Source organism: Rattus norvegicus, chromosome 4 (assembly GCF_036323735.1).
Source record: "Rattus norvegicus strain BN/NHsdMcwi chromosome 4, GRCr8, whole genome shotgun sequence".
Classification (NCBI taxonomy): Eukaryota; Metazoa; Chordata; class Mammalia; order Rodentia; family Muridae; genus Rattus; species Rattus norvegicus.
This window is the reverse complement of record NC_086022.1, coordinates 139,737,427-139,759,844: the sequence shown is the minus strand read 5'-3', so window position 1 is coordinate 139,759,844 and position 22,418 is coordinate 139,737,427.

Genomic DNA, 22,418 nt, shown 5'->3' with positions numbered 1-22,418 from the left:
TAAAATAACAGACCGGACATCAACTAGATAGTAACCAATATGAGAGTACTTAGAGATGATTTGATACTAAATTTTGTTTTCAAGAAACCCAAGGAGCATTAAGAAAATAGAGAAATATTAATAAGGCTATTATGCAATGATTTCAAAATAACATGTAATGTGCTATAATCAAAATATTTTTATAACTCTTATGATAACCACAAAGCAAAAATCTCTAAAAGAATAATCCAGAAACAATTTGCAAGGGACCAAATTCAGAATGAGTGTAAAGCAGTTAACCAGAATAAAGAACAGTGAGAGTGGTCTACAAAAACCATAAATAATACTAGCACATTAAGAAATGATTGTAGTTATGAGACTTTGCCTCAAATGTTTATGGATTAAATCTTTCAATAAAACTCATACATGGGGTGTGGTGAGATGGATCAATGAGTAAGAAAATTTGTTCCTAAAAATGAGGCTGAGTTCAAATATTCCAAATGCACATAGAAAGCAAAGCATTTCTGAACATTCATTAAAGCCCAACATTGGGTTTACCTACCAAGTGCTTATGATGGCCAAAAGTATAGGGTGTCTGAATGGTTGCAGTCAAACACCCACAAATTGCATTACAGACACTTTGCCCCTTAGGATAAATATAGACTCAAAATTCAGTACTAATAGAAGAAGGAGACTCTTTTCCACCCCTAGAGCATATAAAAAATAGATTTCATATCAAGAGACAAAGAGAAGATACAAAGGTAGGCATTATATATTACTAGAGATGATAATTTGACTAAATGAATAATAAATATGGATCTACCCAATACCAAAACACTCTAGTTAAAAAGAAAAGAAGTATTTAAAGTTAATAGAGGAGCAACACGTACTCCCTTCATATTTATTGAAACTTCCATTGACATTTATGAAGATTATATCTTTATTGGATTGTATCTTTAGATGGTTAATGTATGAGTCTGAATAGAACATAGAATTCATGAAGCTGAGACCAACTTTCTGCTGCATTTTAATTTCTACATATCTTGAGCAAATGCATACTAGAGGCACAAAATTAAACCATCAGTTAGGACTACCTTCTTGCTTCCCCATTTATTCTTCCTAAAAAAACACAAACAGGAAGTAAATAAAAGAAAAAGAATAGCAAAAATTATTGCTACAATTTGATTTTCTAAAAGGAGACATTTTAAATATTTTCTTCTGATTTTTAAGATAGTCAATTTTGTCAGAGATGAAACTGAAACATGAGTTTTACTTTACACCTCAATGTGCAAATGTGTTTGGCAAAATTTAATTGCACTAAATAACATTTTAAATTCTAACAGATATATTAAATGTGGTTCTGGGATAATATTACCTGGCCATGTATCAGACAAACTCAGCATTTAGAAAGGTGAGTCTACAGTAATTTACATGATTGTTGCTAAAAATGATAATTATGCTTCAAGTTACTCAGAGTAACTCTTGAATTATCCTTCTGTATTTCTTCACCTTCGCTGTAGAAATAGTTTTGAGGAGTCCCAGCTTCTAGGTCTATGTGGCTGTTGTTTCATGTTTGTTTGTTGACTTGTCCCTAGAACAAAATTACTTTGTATATTGTAGAGAAAGCACCTGCACATGGCATTCAATTATGGGGACAGCAATTCATGAGAAACCTCAAAATGACCATTCCCTCAGTGTAGCTTATGGTTTAAATCAGCAGTTTCTGTTGCCAAGAAGAATTGAACTTGGGGTATATCTTCATTTCTGCTTTCTTCATAATCATCAGTAAGTGATATAAACTTTCTAAGACTCATTTGGATGTTACTAATAAGCTGGAGACAAAGAGGACATCTGACATATCAGTGATTATGCAGGTATCATGATTCCTAAAAGAGAGTATACATGTAAATAAATATGCATCTATATGTATCTTGGCATATTGCTCAAGAAATAGGTCATGTTTTAATTTTCCTGTTAATGAGAATAATAAATAAAGAAAACCATAAAGTGTACAAAATAGATCATGTATTGCTGTGGGGAGTAATAAGTACTCAGTGAAATTTAAATGGAAAATATTGTTTAACATGTGGAATAGTACAACAAAAATATAGTTTTCCATAATATAATAATTCCTGTGATGTGAGAATGAGCCATGGAACCTAGCTATAAACATGTGATTCAGATTGAATTAATCTGGTTCATCAATTTTCCTGAAGGTACAGTAATTTTCTATGACTACCCAGATGGAGCTATGTCATCATAGGGTTTTTATCTGTGGAAATGTGCACAGGGTAAATCAGTGTGAGGGTTGCCTGATAGACAGTACACTCAGCCATTGATGGCTCTGACACTTGGATGGCTTCTCTCCCTCACCAAAGAATGTAGGTGGCTTCTAAACTGCAGAGAGGATCAGAAATGAATATTTCTCTTTAATTTTTAAAAATCAAAGACACTCCGACAATATATTGATTTAAGTTTAATGAAGCCTATTATAGATTTCATATAAACAGGATTACAGGATAACAATTTATTTCTTTAAAGTCACAGATTTGGTGTGGTACTTGACTATAAGAATTAAAATTCTAATATAAAATTCTAATACAAATCAAATCATGAATGATCCAAAAAATAATATGATATCACCCAAACAAAAGACTCAGAGAGCGAATCTTCACATTTTGGGCGAGGAGGGGATGGGAAAAGAAACTTTCTAAAACAAGATTTGCATATGATGTGTTCGGCTACATAAACGTGATGTTTTTATGATAGAAAGCAGAGATACAGAGCTAAACAAAACATTCTCAGCTGAGGATTATCGAACGGTCAAAAAGTACCTAAAGAAATGTTCAACATCCTTAGTCATCAGGGAAATGCAAATCAAAACTCAGAGTAACTCTTGAATTATCCTTATGTATTTCTTCACCTTCACTGTAGAAATACTTTTGAGGAGTCCCAGCTTCTAAGTCTATGTGGCTGTTGTTTCATGTTTGTTTGTTGACTTGTCCCTAGAACAAAATTCCACCTCACATCAGTCAGAATGGCTAAGATAAAAATCTCAGGTGACAGCAGATGCTGGCGAGGATGTGGAGAAAGAGGAACACGCCTCCATTGTTGGTGGGATTGTAAACTGGTACAACTACTCTGGAAATCTGTCTGGAGGTTCCTCAGAAAATTGGACATTCCACTACCTGAGGACACAGCTATACCTCTCTTGGGCATATACCCAAAAGATGTTCCAACATACAACAAAGACACATGCTCCACTATGTTCATAGCAGCCTTATTTATAATAGCCAGAAGCTGGAAGAACTCAGATGCCCTTCAACAGAGGAATGGATTCAAAAATTGTGGTATATCTACACAAAGGAGTACTACTCAGCTATCAAAAACAATGACTTCATGAAATTCATAGGAAAATGGAATGAACTAGAAAATATCATCCTGAGTGAGGTTACTCAATCACAGAAAAACACACTTGCTATGCACTCATTGATAAATGGATATTAGCCAAAAAGCTTGAATTACCCAAGACGAAATTCGCAGACCACAGGAAGCTCAAGAAGAAGGATGACCAAAATGTGGATGCTCCCACTCCTTAAAAGGGGGAAAATATCCATAGGAGGGGATATGGAAGCAAAGTTTAGAGCAGTGACTCAGGGAATGGCCATTCAGAGCCTGACCCATATGTGGCCCATATATATACAGCCACCAAAACTAGATAAGATTGATGAAGCTAGAAAATTCATGCAGAAAGGGACTGGATATAGATCTCTCCTGAGAGACACATCCATAGCATGTCCAATACAGAGGTCAATGCTAGCAGCAAAACACCAAACTGAGAATAGGACCCCCTTGGGGAGAATTAGAGGAAGTATTGAAAGAGTTGAAGGATCTTGCAACCCCATCAAAACAACAATGCCAACCAACCAGAGTTTCCAGAGACTAAACCACTACTGAAAGACTATATACATGGACTGACTCAGGGCTCCAACTGCATATGTAGCAGAGAATAGCCTTGTTGGGGCACCAGGTGAAGGGGAAGTCCTTGGTCCTGCCAAGGTTGGACCCCCAGTGCAGGGGAATGTGCAGGGGGGTGGATGGGGGTATGGATGGTGGGAACACCCTTATGGGGAGGTGGAGGGGCTAGGGGGCTAATGGACATGAAACCAGGAAAGGGAAAAATGTTTGAAATGTAAGTAAAGAAATAAGTCTAATAAAAAAATTTAAAAAGGAAAGTAGAATTAGAAAATCCTAGTTTTTTGAAAATCCATGTTTTTTGAAAGACATACAGAGTTGCAATTTTTTCTTGGTATTATGTGATACCATCACTGCTGATGGGTAATGTTCCATTGGCATAGAAAATATTCAACTTGACTTTCTATGTTTCACAATCATACTTACCCTTAGCCTTTAAAATGGAAAGAAAAGCATCACTCTTTGGAGGGAAAACCTAGTTTTTCAGCAACATGTTGATATCCACATCATTTTTTAAAATATTTTTTAGCTACGTTGAATTCTAGCTCTGTGTCTTATGTAACAATCAAAGCACGGGCCTGCTGAGGATGCATGCCTCCCCCTCTGGTGCCTGAATCAGCTAGTGCGCTAGCACAAGCTTTATATATCACCCTTGTGCTTTACAGAGCCCTATCCTTCGGAAGATGGATATTACTCCTGTTTTACCTTCCAAAGGCACACATGCTTTTGACTTAATAAAGAAGCATCTAACCCTTTTACCATGACACATTATTCATTATGATGAAACAGAAACATAACATTTTAGCTAAGTCTGTTTTGATGATAAGTATACTTTTAGCTCACCATAGAAGTGAAAAACAATACCATATATGCAATTTGGCAGAGGATATCAAAGGTGATATGTATGTGTGTTAAACTGATAAAGAGGGCAGATAAAAGCTGTGAAGTCTGGTAAAGAAATCTGTACGCCTATTTCCTCTGGGATGAACAACAGAAAGGACTGTATTGGAAAGAAGATCACTTGGATATATGGCAAGAGCTGAACTTTTTTTCTGTCTTCTTTTTCTGGTTTTGTTTGTTTGCTTGTTTGTGTTTTTTTTTTTTTTTTTTTAGTTTTTTTTTTTTTTTTTTTTTGGACATAGAGTTTTATGTAGCCCATGATGACAAGTCTTGAACCTTGTACACAACTAAGGATAACCTTGCTCTTAACATTAGATACAGAATGTTGGGACTACAGATGTTTACCACCCTACCTGGCTTAAGGTGATGTTAAGGATATAACTCATCAGACTCAGCAAGTACTTACCAAAAGAGTGACATCTCCAACACCCCGAATTCCATATTTTCCTTATTTTTGTAGGGTATGAGATAGGCAGTATTAAACCTGCATATATAATTTGTATACATTTTACCTGTATGTTGTCCAGTCATCACATAGGCATATCCTTTAGGATGAGGAAGTTCCCCAGCAAACAATGGGCTGCCTGCTGTCTGGCAGCATCGGTCATTGTCTTTTTCTGAGATATGGCTGAAACAGAGCAGTCTATATGGCTCCTTTTTCTAAGGTAGGGCAAACTCAGATCCCTGATATAGTCATAACTAGTCTTCTCAACATATTCTCATATGTATTCTCTACCTATAATTCTGGATCCCTTCAAAAGACAACATCAGCAGAGTTTACTGTCATCTGCTAGAAAACACCTACATGCTTCTCCTCTTAAAACAAATGCTACCAACTGCAGCTTCTACTGGCACCTATGACAGCTCCTGGAGCATTCCTGCTACTTGCTGGAATGGCTTAGGATCTTATAGTTGACCCTATTTTAATCCAGGTCTATCTCTCACTTGCCTTGTGATTTTGACACACAATGTAGAACCATCTGTCAGGTTTTCAACACTGGTAAGAGCTAAGGTCAGTTGCTTCCAGAAACTTCTCTTCATGCTTTGCAACAGAGTTCTGGCAAGTCATAATAGTTATATTCATTAATGTTATAGACTAGAAAGTAAGGCTTAGTGTATCTAAACTCTTTATTGATATTCAATCACACATATATTCAGTAGAATGTTGTACCTAGCAGATCTTTTCCAGGTGTTATTTATTCTTTTCAGTGAATCATTTCTACAGAATGAGATGAGGTCATTTTAAAGGTGTGTAGAGGACGTTGATATAAGCAGTGACACCCCCATGAAATGTTGTACTCATTATGTGATGACTGTCAGGCTTACTCCAGTTAACACGTTTTCTTCTCTTATATCTAACTCCTGAATGAAGACTGTGCATGAACAAAGACTTCCATAACAGAAAGTCAGCAATGGGATCTGCTCACAACAGTATATATACTCACATGATAAAGCCAGTAAATACAGCCAATGATAAATCTGAGAAAATGAATATAAGAATCCTGAAAAAAGTATAAAAATCCTATAAAATATTTAAGAAATTTTTAATTTTCACCACCTAACCTACATGTAATTAGTCCTAAAATAGTTGTTCCTATCTTAAGCCATCTCTATCTCTCACTTGCTTCATGGTATTGACATGCAATGTAGAACTGTCTCTCAGGGGTTCAGCACTGGTACAATCTAAGGTCAGTTGCTTCCAGGAACATCTCTTCATGCTTTGCAACATAGTGTTATCAGAGTTCTCCTCATTCCCTCTTGACATCCTTTATCAGTCACTTGAAAAGTGACTTTCTAATTAGCTTTCATCTAAGACAGTATGCTACAAAATCTCAGTTCTAATAGGTTTTCCAACAATATCATTACTGTACTGTGTCATCAACAGTTTTTGGGGTGAGCTTATAGGGGTAAAATGACTATATAGTGTTATAGTATCTCTCAACTTACATAGAGACATAATGAAAATTATAAATCACTTGGCAAAGATAAATATAATTCTACAGAGGTCAGAGGTAACTGGCATTGTCGAGAAGACTAATGCCACTGGCTTTAGTGGCTTTAGCACACACCACCATTTGCTTTCTCTTATAACCCTCTGTGCTACTCTACAGGTTCTCACCTCAAAGAGATTTATACCTAGGCTGTACCACATTTATTGTTGAGCTTGGTTCCCTCTCTTTTTTTATTTTGATCATGTTAGTGTTACTTGTACTTTCATGTGAGCGTATATAGAGCAGCTGGCGCATTCTGTTTTGCAGAACTGAACACACACAGGATATGCTTGTCAATATGACTGGCTGGAAAATCTATGATTAAAAGTTGTGTTCCTCATTACCATGGAAAATCAAAGTGGAAACAATGCTTACTGACCATTTTTGGAAACAATTTCTTGCTCATTAGCTCCTCTGATCTTTCTTAAAAAACAAAGCTGGAAATTGCCACATGCCAGTAGGACGGCAACATGCAGAGCAATTTGTATTTATGCAAAAAGATCCCCATTACTCATTGTTCTTTCAAATGAGTTCCTAGGAGTTTCTAACTGAAGGAGTGCTAAGCTTGGTAATTATTTCAGGATGGATTGAGCTTGTATTTCACAGAGCAACACACACATGCTCGTGGGCTGACAGATAACTATCAATACTGTTCATTTCCCCAAGGATAATGCTGAAAACACGTAAGCCACAAATCAATAACATGAATGATCATTTGCTGGTGAAATCAATGGATATGAGCCCTATTAAGTGTGTCTATCATAAATGAAAAACATTATGATAATGAAGGCACGTGGAAGCCTTCATTAGGTGGATGCCTCAGTTTATCAACAGGTAGGTCATACTTAGTTCATTCTCACAGTTTCTATCTCTTGACCAGGAAAGCAAACAATGCGGGGCTGAAATGAAAGTATGTTGGTGGGATCAAAGAAATGGCTCATTGCCCTTACCAGCCTGACAGTCTTTTTTCTTTATTCCTCTCTTCGAAAAGGAGGCACATTGCCAGGCTCAGTGACAGCTGTGATTCGCTTGTGGCTCATAGTTCATTATTAGCCATCCTCATTATATTTCAAGCAGGTTTTGATGCCAGTGACATCAGGGTATATGGACAGCAGAATGCCTTATGATATTTGAGTGGACACTGATTGTCCTTATTGTGATCTCACCAAGTATTGGGAAATACCTCCTTGGAGGGCTGCTTCAACAACAGGAAGAATATATGTATATATATATATATATATATATATATATTTCAATAGTAATTTTTTTACAATTAAAGAATTTATGTTCAAAACAAAGAACTTCTTATAAACACTGCCTTGAAATATAAAATTTTAAAATATTTTGACATTTTAAATCATGTTTTATGAGCTGTGACCTCAGTGTTAGAGAAAAGTTCAGCTTGTGCATCTGCTTTAGGCTTATTTTATGAGGTAAAAATAAAGTCTAACAACTTTGCTTTTAGAGGCATCATGACTTATTTTGTACAGCATCTATTGGGTGGATAGAAGGGGAGATAGGAGGCACTATGTTTATGAATGAGCAAAATGACATTAGACCTCACAGGATTGAGATTATAAGGGCAGGAAAAAAAAGGCGAAAGAAAAATGGAAAGAAACGAGGTAAAAGGTAGTCTTTTCAACTATACAGCCTTGATGTAGAATTCACATGGCAGCATTTCTGGCCTGATGTTATTGGCATCAAAATCTTCTTGACATGTAACGAGGATGGCTAGGACTGACCTACTGAGTAACTGTAATGGAATATGAGCCACAGGCGAATCAGAGCTGTGACTTAGACTGGCAATGTGTCTATTTCCTAAAATAGCTCTTACTCTTTTCCTGCAAGCCTGGGGCTGTTAGAGACAGCATCGAATATAATATACCAGCTCCAAAAACCTGGGTGGTATTTCTTTGCATCAGATGACCCAATCAATATTTGGACAAATAAAAGTAGGAGATAAACCCCCAATTCTAGGAACTAAATGACAATATTACTTAAGATGTTTTATTTTTTAATAGTTAAGAAATATAAACTATATATTATATATTATAATGTAATCTATTATATATAATAGTTAAGAAATATAATTTATAAGTAGGAAAATATAATCTGATTTTTCCATGAAATAATTGTAGATTCTGGTCATATTTAAAGGAAAAGGTTGACAAACAAAGTCTTAAAAAAGAATGTCTATGACCCTGATGCCCTTCCTGGAAGGAAATCTCAACCCGAGGATCTAGATATTCATTCATCCTCTTTTTCATTCATATTCATTCCTCAACAAAATCTTATTCTCAATTCTTGAAATGGTGCCATTCTTAATCATTTTTATTATATCTCTAACTAGGATTAGCTGAATACCAAGGAAATATTAATAATCAAGGACATTTTCATGGGTTACTAATTTAATATCATAAATGAAATAGTCAAAGCTCTTATAATTCATATTTATTATGAAAATCTGCACTAGGAAAAGCAAATTGAAATTGATAAAAGAGGAAATACATCAAAATACTTCAGTTTTTAAAAGGAGTTCAAAATCAAACTTGTAGTCACAAGCATGTTAGGAAAGTACTTCACAGTTATAGGTCCACTTCTACTGTGCAGAATTCTAACATGGATAGAAGAAAGCCCAGGAGGTCTAAACCCTACATAGAGACCTAAAGGCAACTACAGAATGCTGAGCGCAAAGAAAATGTTTTTTCCCAGGAAAAAGCACAAATGATTTTTCAATAGCAATTAGTCCCAAGAAAACATGCACACAAACACACACACAGACACACACAGACACACACACACACACACACACACACACACACACACGTATAAATATATATGCAATGAAAATTAATGAACAAAGAAGCTGTGAATTTAGTAAAAAGAGCAAGTAGGGTATATGGGAGGGTTTGAAGAGAGGAAGGAGAAAGGAAAATATTATAATATTAAATAAGAAATAATATTAAAATGTGACATATATGACCTACTGACTTTGTTTCCTCATAGTCTTAAGTCCATATTTACTATTTAATTATAAATACTAACATTCAAATACATGTTTGATACCATGTGGGTGAAAATATTTTGACCTCTTGTTCTCTATTAAGTTACTCACTGCGAAATTGCAGTAGAAGCCCAGGGTTAGTCACTGAATTATTCTTATGATCATGAATATCAATTTAGAAATGCAGTTTCAGTTATGTAGGGTCAAACCATACATTTCAGATATTGCAAATAACCCCATATCTTTCCACGGGAGCAAATCACAGGCCAGGAGGAATGTGTTTCAGAACATTTTCACAGGATTTTGTGAGTGCATAGAAAAAACAAAATATAATCTACAGAGATAAGAGTTATTTCCTTTATAAACATGACACTGTATCTCAGCCTTCTGATGCAAAGGAATAGAACAATATTTTATAATTAGCTTCATATTGAGAAGAAAAATTTGCAGGAACAAAGACTATTCAGGTGGTTTATATTTTCTTTTAGGAAGAAGCTGGCAGTGGCATGTGACAGAAATAGCACCAGGTCACTGATTAGGTCTTAAACTGAAATAACATTTATTTTAATATCTATAACTGTAGTATTGAACCTATTAACATTAGCGAATTTTACTTATTTCCTCCCAGTGCTGAAATGTCCTGTAAATATCGCTTCTCGAAATTGATTATTGTGTCTAGAAAAATATTAGTTTGGAGTTTAGGGACCCAAAGTCTCTAAGCAGTCACTAGAATGATCTAAGTCATTAGATGAGTCAGAATGAATAAAACTGTAAGACAATTGTGATCAATATATTCATATAACACTAGTGTTTGATGGTCACTATATTTGTTTTGACCTGTTCATTTTGAATGTGAGGAAACAAAGCATTACAGAGGTTATATGACAAATATTGATATAGTTAGGCATGACGAAGCATAAATAAAACAAATGAAAAATCTGAGGATTTTAAAAAACTATGGCCACACTCTTTGCCTTTCATTTACTTTTTTCCTTTTTTTTAAATAAACAATACCTGTTTCCTAGCTTACATGCAGGGAATCTGTCTATTGTTAGATAGACACTTGCACAATAGTAAACCTAGAAAATCTAGAACATCAAGAAGAAACTGGATTCATAATATAATTTTATTATATGATATATGATGATATTATAATATTATAATAATATTATCAAGTTGGACAAACTAGTTATTCTCCTAAGGAAGCCTGTGCAGAAGTAAACCATTAAGGATTCTTTTCAGTCATTTACATAATGAGATTTCTGAAAGCCAAAAAGATAAATCACAGAGGAACTTTACCATGGTGAAAATATTCAATTTTTGCTTTGTAAACAAAGCGTCACAGGCAGGAACACATTTGGAGGCACTGTAAATAAATCATTAAACCAAGCCTGATATCACATTACCAATCTGATAGCATATAACTGGTGTTAACGTTTGTGTAGCATTTTATTCTGGCTTGCCTATTCCATATCAGGCTTCATGAACTGTCAGACACATGAAAGAACTTAAAGATGATGGAAACTTTACCTTTAAATTGGCATATGAAGTAGAACGTCATCTAAATGTATGGAGAATGCCAAAATATTTAGAAATGTCTTCTCAGTTTATAGTCAACGAACTACCCCTGGTTATATTTCTTTTTATTTCCTAATATTTGGAAGTAGGTAACACATCACATCAATAGTATAGCTAGAAAGTATTTAAGGGCTGGGGATTTAGCTCAGTGGTAGAGCGCTTACCTAGGAAGCGCAAGGCCCTGGGTTCGGTCCCCAGCTCCGAAAAAAAAGAACAAAAAAAAAAAAAAAAAAAGAAAGTATTTATTGCTACTTAACTGGAGCTTATAAGTCATTGGCTGAAGATTCTATTCAATCCTAAACATCCTTTGTGTTAAATTCAAATAGAATGTTTGAATATTCATAAAGTTTCATTCCTCCTTCAAATCACAATAGACAGGAAATAGGCAATTAAATAAGGCTGTATGTGTGGAGATAAGCCCACCATTAAACCAGATTTGCCAACAATAGTATTTGTCAGTTGAAATACTATGTCATACAATGAAATCATATATAATTTAACGCGTTCTCATTTTCTGAAACAAACAATTGAATAGCCGTAACTGATCACTGTATTCCCATTTTCTTTCTATTAGTCACAATGTATATTTTTAAATTGGAATTGCCAGTCAGAGAAAATTTATGCACGATGTATATTTTGTAGCTTTAATTGGCGGAGGGAAAACCATGCTTTAGATTCAAATTCAACAGTGCTATACTCATTTTAGGTTGTGCTACAGTAAATGTGCATTTCTCCTCCAGGCTTGCAGTTAGTTGGAACTCCTTTGTAAATTTTAAAAATAGCTTAAACCTAAAGCTTTGTGTGGAGTATATCCTTAGTCATTGCCGAACCCCACCCCCACCTTGGGTCTGATATCCCACAATTCCTCATCCCATTCCTCCTCTGAGTCCTGCCTCTAAGAGGGTGCTTTCCTCTGACACCCATCAGTCCTCCCACGTCCCTGGGGTCTCAAGTTTCTCCAGGATTCAGCACATCTCCCACGAGGCCAGACCAGACCAGCCTCAGTGTGTCAGGGTCCTTATGCTCCTGGTTGGTGGCTCAGTGTCTGGGAGCTCTCCGGTCCAGGTTAGTTGAGACTGCTGATTTCCTGTGGGATCACCCTCCGGCTTCTTTCATCGTTCTCCTAATTCAACCATAGGGGTCCCTGACTTCAGTCCAATGGCCGGGTGTAAGTATCTGCTTCTGCCCTGTGAATTGCCGGTAGGACCTCTAAGAGAACAGCTGTCTTCTCATGTGAAGGATCCCAAGGTGGGACAGTCACTGCACTACCTTTCCTTTAGTCTCTTCTTTATTTTTGACCATACGATTCTTTCAGACAGGAACAATTCTGGGTCAGAAATTTTGTCTGTGGGTCAGCCTGTCCCTCCAATTTAGGCCTTGCTTATCTACTGGAGGTGGACTCTTCAGAGTTTACTTTCCCCAGTTTTGAGCATTTTGGCTAAGGTCACCACAAATGAGTCTGGAGTGTGTTTCACCTTCTGGTATATTCTAGAGGATCTCCCTACTTCCTGTTCTCTGAGGCTGCTTATTTCTATTCATTCTCTTGGTACTCTGGGCTCTTTCCTGTCCCCTCCCCACATACCTAACCTTGTTCCACTTTCCCACACCCAATTTCCTTTCCCTCCCAGATCCCTCCCTTCCTCGATCTTTCATGATTATTTCTTTCTCCCTTCTAAGTGGGATTGAAGCCTCCTCACTTGGCATTTCTGCTTGTTATACTTCTCATGGTCTGTATATTGTATCCTAGGTATTCTGTACTTATAGGCTAATATCCACTTATCAGTGAGCTCATACCATAAGGCATATCCTTTTGGGTCTGAGTTACTTCACTCAGGATGATATTTTCTAGTTTCATTCATTTGCCATCGAGATTCAAGGAAAAGTGGGTTTTCCTCTCATTGAAATTGATTTATTGACAGTTTATCTGTATAAGAGTGCCACTGTATTGACTTACATATTTACTTAGTATTTAGTAAGACTCTACATTTATTCACTCTCTAAAATTACAGTAAAATGATTGCCTATATAGGCTAACTCATATCTCTAAAGATCAAATAGCCAAAGGTATTTTTAATTAAATGTCACACTAAGCATGGAACTATAGATATAGATATCTGTGTTATTGAATTTAAAGGGATATTAGAGTCTTCGTGATTTCTGAAAACTGACCATTTCTAAAAAAAAAAAAAAAAACTGCCTTCTGGATTTTTAAAAATCTTTTTACTTTCTATTATTCTACACAGTTTTTGTATGTATTTGATTTTCAAATTCTTCCAATAAACATAGTTCAACCTCATTCCAAAATGACATGCTACTAAGCAGTAAATAGTTATATTTTATATTTAAAATACCTGATACTGTAAACTCATACTGCAGAGTGCACCACATGAACGCAAATTTGGAGAAGATGTCAAAATAAACTGGAAAAATAATGATTTTTAAATATAACTTAGTCATATTCCAATCTTTCACGACACTAAAAATAAAAATTATTTTGAGGGCTTCTAAGCAGCAGATAACCCTGCTAGCTCTGCAATCATAAAAAGCTTAGTTCAACATTAATATCAAAAGCTAGACTTGGTGGTGTCTATTTGTAACTCCAGAACAGTGAGACACAGAGATGAGGAATCACTGCACTTGACAGCTGCCAGCCTAGCACCAGGTTCAGGAAAAACACCGTCTCGAAGGCATATATGGAATGTGGGAAAGCACAACTTTCACAATTCTCAGTTGGCCTCCAAAGGCACATGCATACATTTATCACAATAAATGCTCACGTGAAAAATGAATTTAATAGTAATATCTTTAGTATTCTGTTGAATGTTAAAAGTATACATTTTATAGGGTAGCATGTATTTTAGTAAGTAGGCCACATGAAATAGCTTATTTCTGACTACTGTGAACTACAGAGTGACCTTTACATTTGTTATTCAATACTTACAGAGTTTTTGACGACAGGATGGCAACTCCATTCTTCCACTTGATGCCCTGTCTTTCTACTGGAAGTGGATTCTACACGTTCCCTCTCCCCACTGTTGGGAATTTGTTTTAAGCTCCCTCCCCTTATATTCTGAGCATCTCTAACCTCGCAGGCCTATGGAATATTCTAGAGGGTCCTGTCACCTCCTACCTCCCAAGGTTGCCTGTTTCTCTCCTGACCCTCAGGGCTGTTTTTCCCTAATACCTGATCATGTTCCCATTTTCCCGTTCCTGTCTCCTCTCTGTGGTCACTTTCTTCTCCTTCCCAAGTGGGACTGAGTCATCCTTACTTGGGTTCTTCTACTTACTAACCTTTTTGCATTCTATTGATTGTATCCTCGGTATTCTGTACTTTTTTTGATTAATATCCACTTATTAGTGAGTACATACCATTCATGTCCTTTTGGCTCTGTGCTCCCTCACTCAGGATGATATTTTCTTATATTTTTGGTTGTGAGCCTAGCCTTTAATGGCTGAACTATCTCTCCAGCCCAGGATGATATTTTCTAATTCCATCCATTTCCCTGCAAAACCCAGGATGTCCTCATTGTTCATATCTGAATATTATTCCATTGTGTAAATGAACCAAATTTTCTGTATTCATTCTTCTATTGTGGGACATCTGGGTTGTTTCTAGATTCTGACTATCACAAATAAGGCTGCTATGAACATAGTGTATGCACATAGTAAAACATGTGTCCTTGTCGCATCTTTTGCGTACGTGCCCAAGAGTGGTATAGCTGGGTCTTCAGGTAGATCCATTTCCAATTTTCTGTGGAACTTCCAGATTGATTCCCAGAGTGGTTGTACCAGTTTGCAATCCTACCAGTAATGGAGGAGTGTTCCTCTTTCTCTACATCCTCACCAACATGTGCTGTCACCTGAGTTTGTTTTTTTAATCATTTTGATTGTTGTAAGGTGGGATATCACAGTCGTTTTGATTTGCATTTTCCTGATGACTATGTCATGATGATCATGTCAAAGGAGAGTGGAAACTCTTACAAAAAAAAGAATCACAGAAAGTGTGTGGAGTGGGTGGTGGGTGGGGTTTTGAACAAAGGCTAAGGGTGTCTGGAAAGATGGCTCAGTGGTTGAGAGCACTAACTGCTCTTCCAGCGATTCTGAGTTCAATTCCCAACAACCACATGGTTGCTCACAACCATTTATAATCAGATCCAATGGTATCTTCTGCTGTCTGAAGACAGCTACTCTATACTCATAGAAATAAAATAAATAATAAAAGGTGACTAAGTGCAATTTACTCTAGCAGGATGAAAATTTCAAATATCGATAATAATTAATGATAGTTCTTAGAAGAGAAAGAAAGATGGAACATTCCCTACTCAAACGAGGTAAAATGTTGCAGTGAAGTAGGACTGAAAGGTGGACAAAGTTCAGAAAACATGCTAAAATTTAGGTACTTATTAAAAAAAATTCTCTGGTTGTTACGTGTGAAGATATAACGTTTGATGTTATATATATATATATGATAAGGAAGATCCCGTAAACTCAATAATGTTTCATATATGATGGTTAATGTATATATATATATATATATGTATATATATATATATTATCTACTTGAGGAAACAAGACTCTAGTCATGCCTCTGATGATTATCTTGATTAGAATAATAAAAGTGGAAAGAATATCTGGGGGAGCGGCTGGCACCATTTTGTCAAGTTAAGTTGTTACCCACGTAAAGAATTAGGAAGGAATTAAGGACCAGAATTCACCACTACTCTCAGCTCCCTGACTTTCCGTCTGCTGCTCTTGAAAACTCTCAGTCCGAATAACTAACCCTACAGCTGTGAGACATAATCAAACCTTTTACAGTTGTTCATGTCAGAGTATTTTTTACAGCCACAGGAAAAATAAATTAGAAAACAATAATTGCATTGACTGTAAAAGTAAACAAATGCATATTGCTTCAAATAGAGGAAAAAGCAGACAATGCATGCAATAGAACAAAATGGCCCAATATTGCACCCTGTACCACATTCTTCAGCTTTCCATGAGCATTCTCTCTCAAACACTTAAAACTATAGATAATACGCATGGCATATTTCTTCTTTATACACATATATGAACACCATAGCCACTGATATATGCATGTCCTTAGCAGAAAATGCAAACAGGGAACTATGTATTATTACCGAGAACACAAATAAAACATTTGTTAAAAGAAATATATCTATTAGAAATGTTGTGTCGTTTTGTATTTATGTCAACCTTATACAAGCTCAGATCATCTGGGAAAAGGGAACCTCAGTTATGAAAATTCCTGTATCAGATTGGCTTGGAGGCAAATGTATGTTGAATTTTCTTGGTTAGTGATTAATGTGAAAAGAGCCATCTCACTGTGGGCAGCACAACTCCTGGTCAGGAGGTAGGTTGCAGTTTATATAAGAAAGCTGAGAAGGCCATGAGAAGCAAGTCAATAAATAATGTTGCAAAGTGGCCTCTGTTTCACTTCTGTCTCCAGGCTCGTTCCCTGCTTCATTTCCTGCCCTGACTTCCCTATGTGATGAGTTGTGATTGTGAACTCTAAACTCTTTCATTTGGATGTATCATTTCAGCAAAAAAAACCCTGGCATCCTGGACTGAATGGGATGAGATGGATAAACCATCAAATGGGTAGCTCTCCAGTCCAGAAGAGGACTAAAAGAAATCCTTGACTACAACTCAAAAGTAAAAGGAAAAATGAGGCATTTCCATGATCACAGAGATTGACAGAGCAATGGGCAGGAACAAATATAGATCAATTAGTCCCAACAAAATAGTATAGGCCTTGCAGCTTGATAGAAACCTCCCCGTTACATATCACGTGTGAGTGGGAAATGTGGTCCCTTTATGTCATTTCATGGTCAGCTGTAGGAACGGGATGGCTAGCCTCTGCCTGTTTCAGAATCATGTTTGGGGACTACAGATTTTATGTTTTCATTTCACATATCCAGGAATAGAGAAGAATTTTGTCCCATTACAGGTTAGATCCACTATTTCATCCTAACTTTGTTAAGACAGGTTGGGTAATAAGACTTGATACTTTTAAACTGGTGGTAAAAAGTAATATTTACACCTCATAGGTGATTCCATAAAGTGTTTAGATTTGGGGGAAGTGATGTGATATGATGAAAAGAGCTATTGTAGATTAAATAACTCCCCATTTATAGAAATATATGTTTTAATTTCAAATACCTACGAATGCTATCCTATTTAGAAAAAAGGAAGGATTTTACCAGGCATAACTATATTTTTATATCTTAGGCAAATTATCTGAGACTTTCCGGGACCGTTTTTTAGGAGATAAATGAAGAAGTATATATGAGACAAAGAGGCACACAAAGAAAAGAAAGGAAGACAGTGGCCATGAGAGCAGAGATGTAAGAGTCACAGTGTCAGGGAAGACAGTTGACAGCAGAAGTTGGAAGAGGCAAACAGCAGATTTTCCCCTAAAGGCACCAGATGGAGTATGGTCCTGTTGACACCTTGATTTAGAACTCTGGTCTTCTGATTTGTAACACAATACATTTCATTTGGTTTAAGCTCCTAAATTTTTGTAATTTATTTCCTTGGAAATTACTTAGCAAACCTTTTTTTTTAAACAAACTATAAGTTAAAGTTATGAATTAAAATTTACATCATATGCAGTTATGAAGAATTTTGCAAATATATATGCAATCAAACACTTCCAGATAGCATCCCTTAGGCAAGGGATGCAACTCCTCACTGGCTGTGGGACTGGAGGCCTGCTCCTTGCTCTATCAGTACCTACTGAGGTGGAGGCAGTAAGATCTACCTGTTCAGATTAACAATATGCAAAAGCCTCTCATGAATTTAATTTGTGAGTACAGACCACTTGGCAATGATGGAAAAGAAAAACATCTAACTATCTAACAACAATAGAACCCTATGCCATTTATTTATGTAAGCCTGAGACCTACTTTTACAAAGAATTGTGGAACCTGCAGGGATAGTTCAGGAATTAAGGATATCTGCTCTTGTGAGACCTTGGGTTTCATTCACAGCATCTACATGGTAGTTCAAAATTTCCTGACACTATAGCTGCCAAGGATGTGATGTACCTTTCTGGCCTCAATAGATACCAGACATACAATCAGTATGAGCATATACATGTAGACAAACATTTATTCAGATTAAGTAAAAATAAGTCTTCGAAAAGGGATTATGACTTGATTAGTTAACAAAACCATTATTTTGTATAATTCTCAATGAGAATTGTAACACATAATTCTCCTTTATTAATGTGAACATGGAAAGCATTTTAGAAGATAGAGTGTATATTATGGCAAGGTGTTGTAATAAATGCAGAATGATATGCAAAATCTGTTCTGTAATGGTTTCAAAGTGAATGAAGTAAGTAAACTGTACACTTTCTGGCACCCTAATGCCAGCATAGCCATAACCTGAATCCCTCTAACCATAACCCTGAAACATTAGATTTTATACTGCTTTTTGTATGCAATAGTACTCCATATCTATACTACAGTGAACATGTTATTGTAAACCCAGTTTGAATGTTTTAACTTCTCACGAACACATGCCCTGTTACTCATAAATGTCATTCAATCTCTGTCTACAACTCCATGCTATTTTAATAGAAACCATCAATGGGATGGGGTTTGTAGAGGTAGGAGATGAGAAATGGTGGATGTAGACATTTTCAGGCTGTAACCGATACTGTTCAGACCTTTCCAATGTCAGAATAATGATGAAAATAAATTTCTTTTGTTCGTAAAGTACTGAAGTTACAGTGTATTTTGTAGCCACACATCACTTTTAAGAATTTGAATAAATATAACAAAATATTGCTAAAGTAAGCAATATTTTCTCATTAATAAAGGTAATGGGGTTGCTAAAGCTGGATCTCAAGGTGGATTTCAGTTTTTTCCTTTTAGTATATTTGAATGTGAATCAGATAATGATCTGCATTTAGAAATGATTGAAGATGTTTCTATCAGTGCCTTCAAGTGTTAGTTAATACCAAATATTTTCTTGACTGCATCACTCCTTTTGACACCTTAAAAATCCAACATGCAATTTCACGGGAGGTATCAACCTACATTCATTGCTTTCACAGTAATATGCTTTCAGATTTATAAACAAACAAAAAACAAGACTCTTTCTATATGTTCTTTTTAGTATTTCAGTTGATTATGCAATCAATACATCAGGCTCTGTGGCAGTTTCCGACCTAGACTATATTGCTATATTAATCAATCAATTTGTAGAGACATTCAATGTAAATCCCCCTTGACAGTCAGAAAGCTAAGTGAGGCCAGTGGAAGGAAGCTGCATTTTAGATCATTTAAATCAAGTGGCCTTAGAGAAGAGTCTTTCAGAGGTCACTTAGGAAGGACTAGTACATGACAGTTTTCTGATTTGGTTAGTATTTTGAAATTCTATACTTCTCTCTGTCAAACTGAGTTTACTACACAATGAATTTATCAGACATTAACTAACATATTAACAAAATTTTGGTAAGAAGGTACAAGGAAATAGAGTCTTAAAAGATTGTAAGGGAATACACTGTTATTTTGCATTTTCATCTATAAATTTGTAGATTTGTACATTAGTATATACATAAATTTTAAGACAAAAAAAACCCCGTAAAATGCCTTGGTGTGACTCTAAGCAAGTGAATTATCCCTATGGCAAGAACTTCAAGTCTGTGAAGAAGGAAATTGAAGAAGATCTTAGAAGATGGAAAGACCTCCCATGCTCACAGATTGGCAGTATTAATATAGTAAAAATGGCCATATTGCCAAAAGCAATCTATAGATTCAATGTAATCCCCATCAGAATTCAAACTCAATTTTTCATAGAGTTATAAAGAGCAATTTGCAAGTACATTTGGAATGACAAAATCCCAGGATAGCAAAAAATATTCTCAACAATAAAAGAACTTCTGGGGGAATCACTATCTTTGACCTCAAGCTGTATTACAGAGCAATTGTGATAAAAACTGTAAGGTATTGATACAGAGACAGACAGGTAGATCAATGGAGTAGAATTAAAGACCCAGAAATGAACCCACATACCTAAGATCACTTGATCTTTTTGACAAAGGAGCTAAAAACCATCCAGTGGGGGGAAGAGGCAGCAGTTTCAACAAATGGTTGAACAGATTCAACTGGTGGTCAGCATGTAGAGGAATGCAAGTCAATTCATTCTTATCACCTTGTAAAAGCTCAAATCCAAGTGGATCAAGGCCCTCCACATAAAACCAGTATACTGCAACTAATAGAAGAGAAAGTGGGGAAGAGCCTCAAACACATGGGCACAAGGGAAAATTTCTTGAACAGAATGCCAATGTCTTATGCTATAAGATGAAGAATCAACAAAAAGAAAATTGCAAAGCTTCTGTTAGGCTATACACTGTCAATAGGACAAAATGGCAACCAACAGATTTGGAAAAGATCTTTACCAATCCTACTTCTGATGGAGGAATAATAATCAATATATATAAAGTCCTCAAGTAGTTAGACACAAGAGAATCAAATAACCCAATTAAAAATGGGGTACAGAGCTAAACAATGAATTCTCAGCTGACAAATATGGAATGACTGAGAAACACTTCAGGAATGTTCAACATTCTTAGTCATCAGGGGAATGAGAATCAAAACATCCCTGAGATTCCATATCATATCAGTTTGAATGACTAACATCAAAAATTCAGGTTACAGCAGATTCTGGTGAGGATGTAGAGAAAGAATAACACTCCTCCATTATTGACGTGATTGTGAGCTGGTACAACCACTCTGAAATTAAGTATGGTGGCACCTCCTAATATTGGACATAGTACCCGTGTACCTAGTATATGCCAATCCTGGGCATGTACCAAATGATGCTCTAATCTATAACAAGGACACATGCTTGAGATTGTGGAATGAACCCAGATGTCCTTCAATGGAGGAATGAATACAGAAAATGTGGTACATTTACACAATGGATTACTACCAGCTATAAAAACCAGCAACTTCATGAAATTCTTAGGCAAATGGATGGAACTAAAATATATCTTCTTGAGTGAGGTAATCCAGTCACAGAAGAACTTCGTGGTATGCAATCACTGATAAATGGATATTTATCCAAAAGCTTGGGATACCCAAGATGCAATTTAGAGATCACATGAAGCTGAAGAAGTGTGGATGCTTCATTCCTTCTTAGAAGGGGAAAAATACTCATAGTAGGATATACAGAGACAAAATGTGGAGTAGAGACTGAAACAAAGGCCATCCACAGACTACCCCACCTAGAGATCCATCCCATATACATTCACCAAATCCCGACACTATTGTGTTTGCCAAAAAGTACATGCTGACAGGAGCCTGATATAGCTGTCTCTTGAGAGGCTCTCACAGAGCCTGACAAATACAGAGGTAGATGCTCGCAGCCAACCATTGGACTGAGAACAGGGTCCTCAATGGAGGAGTTAGAGAAAGGACTGAAGGAGCTGAACCGTGTGTTACCTCATAGGAAGAGCAGCAATATCAACCAACCAGACACTGTAGACTTCCCATTGACTAAACCAGCAACAAAAGAGCACACATGGAGTGCCAGATGGCTCCTACCACATAGGTAGTATAAGATGGCCTTGTGAACACACTTGGGAGGAGAGTTCCTTGGTCCTGTGAAGGCTAGATGGCCAGTGGGAATGCCAGGCTCATTGAAGCAGGGCAGGGGCAGATGGGATAGGGGTTGCTGGAGGGGAAACTGGGGAAGGGAATAACATTTGAAATATAAGAAAAGAAGATACCCAATAAAAGAAAAAAATAAAATAAAATTCTTTAAAACAGGAAGTCACATTGATGAAATTATGAAGGATCTAAAAGGTTGCTATAAGAATGTAGTTTAAAGAAGTTTCTCTCACACACCTGAATCTTCACATACTCTAAAGTCCATATAAGCTATGCTCATTGTCTCTGACAGATTAATTTCCTCTTAGTATTTTATAAATTAAATTCCTCTGTATCTGTATGCCCCATCTG